Genomic DNA, 2469 nt, shown 5'->3' with positions numbered 1-2469 from the left:
GGAGAGAAGAAGAAGGAAGAGAAGAAGAAAAAGGAAGACAAGAAGGAAGAGAAGAAGAAGAAGGAGAGAGAAGAAGAAGAAAGAGAGAAGAAGAAGAAGAAGAAGAGAAGAAGAAAGAGAAGAAAAGAAGAAAGAAGAAGGAGAGAAGAAGAAAAGGAAGAAGGAAGAGAAGAAAAAGAAGAAGAAGGGAGAGAAGAAGAAGAAGAGAAGAAGAAAGAGAAGAAAATGAAGAAGAAGGGAGAGAAGAAGAAAAGGAAGAAGGAAGAGAAGAAAAAGAAGAAAAAGAAGAAGAAGGGAGAGAGAAGAAGAAGAAGAGAAGAAGGAAGAGAAGAAGAAAAAAAGAAGGGAGAGAAGAAGAAGGGAGAGAAGAAGAAGGAAGAGAAGAAGAAAAAGGAAGAGAAGAAGAAACAAGAGAAGAGAAGAAAAAAGAAAAAGAAGAAACAGACGAAGAAGGAGGAGAAGAAGAAGAGCAGACTAATAGACTGAATAAAGTCAAGCCTGTAGCCATAATGACATAAAAAAAAAGTAAAAACACAGTTTTAAGATGAAAGAAAACTTCCATTAAATAAAGATTCAACATGATTGAAGAGTTTCTGACGGTCAACGGAGGAACATGAGCGATTCTGTAACATGTGAAAGTCTTCTTGTAATATTTCAGCAGAGCAGTAAAGTATTTAATGCAACACAACGCTGCCCTCTTGTGTGCGGTTAAAGACTTCATTTGAATACAGGACTTCCTTATCAAGTGATTAATAATCATTAAAGAGCTCATTCATCTCTAAATGAATTACATTAATCTATCCTAAAGTCTATTCTAATCTTTAAAACCCTCTCGTTTCAGCTCCGCCTGCGAAACCTCTCTGAACACTTAAACAGGTGTGAGTCTCCTTGTGAGGTCCCCACACAGTCTGACGAGGGACATCCAATAATAGTGCACACACTGGTTGTCATGGCGAAGTCTCCTCGCAGCCCTGCAGAGGTGACGTCATCATCGACCAATCAACAATTAGAGGGGGGTGTGATGTATTGCTTCCACAGTGCAGAGGTTACACACGAGGACGTCTGGAAAACAGATCAAGTTAACATTTATTCTGAAGTAACTCATACTTTTTTTTGCAGAAACAAAGATTTTTGTGCCCTGAATCATAGAAATAAAAAGCTTCTTTATATATTCATGTGCCACATTCTGTCCCACGTTACTCCTGCAGCTGCAGCAGCAGGACGTGCGTGGAAAGATTTTGGGGTTAGCTTAGTTTATTTGCAAAAGAGTACAGTAGAAAAACAATTTTTGGGCGTCAAATTTTGTAATTTAATTCATTTCTAAGTGCTTATTCATGAGGTGATAGTGTATTTGATGGGAGATAATAAAACTAACAATTGAGGAGGAGCTTCAAAAACTACCTCAGTGAATACAGCTTAATTACATATTCAGTGTAATACAGTTTCAGATGCTCAGAGCAAACACGTGTGTACAGCAGCGTCTTATAAATATAATAAAGTATTTAACTGTAAATGTTGGTTGGTTTTGCAGTCTTGTGTTATTCCTTGTCCTTAAATGCAGAAGCCATGTTTTCACGTCAGGACCAGATGGCAGCAGGTGGTGCTAAAGAGAAACAACTTGAAAAGTTTGCTACAAATACGTCACAATTCCCTCAGATTATTATCAGAAATGTGCAGAAACCAAACCGTCCACAGTTGAAGTGACTGTCAGAACTAACATGATATTAAGACTTTGTCATTTCAGCTTTTAAATATATGTTTCTCAGGCGTTTAAGGGAGTTTCTCCCTTTGTCTTGACACTCAACATAACAACCATTTTTTCCCATGGTTCCCCGGAGCCATGCTCCTGCGAGGTGAACGCTGCGTGGGACACGTCCCCTCACGTCGCCCCTCTCACAGTGCCAGCACTAGTGGCTTTAATCCGCCGTGGCGTACCTGGCAGATCGCTCTGGCGACACCGGCTCACAGCGCTGCTGGCGTTGTTGCAGCCCCGCACACCAGCGTCCCCTCTAATCCCTCCTCGCCTCAACTGCCCACAGGAGGCCGAGAGGAAGTAGGGCACTGGAGGTGAAGCAGAATGAGTCAGTCGATCACAGTGAGCTGCATCTCAACACTCAACGTTTATTTATGTGTGCAGCTGTGTTCCTTACACACTGCTGGGAAACTGCTGTTAACTTTCACAGCAGTCTGCTTTTACTACTTCTTTGTGTTCTTCTTCTTTTGGAGGACCACTTCCTGGTTGATCTTTTTCTTCGTCTTGTGTTAGTCTTGTAGATCTTTATCATATTCTTTTATTGATCTTTGTTTTGTTCTTGACATCTCTTCTTCCGTTCTTCTTTTATCTTGCTATTCTTCTTCTTCTTCTGTGTTCTTCTTCTTGTTCATCTTCTTGTTCTTCTAGTTTGTCCTCCTCCTTTCTTCTTCTCCTTCATTGTTGCAGTTTCTATTCTTCTTCTCCTGTTATTCTTC

This window comes from Cottoperca gobio, chromosome 21 (assembly GCF_900634415.1).
Source record: "Cottoperca gobio chromosome 21, fCotGob3.1, whole genome shotgun sequence".
Classification (NCBI taxonomy): domain Eukaryota; kingdom Metazoa; phylum Chordata; class Actinopteri; order Perciformes; family Bovichtidae; genus Cottoperca; species Cottoperca gobio.
Note: the sequence above shows the minus strand (reverse complement) of the source record.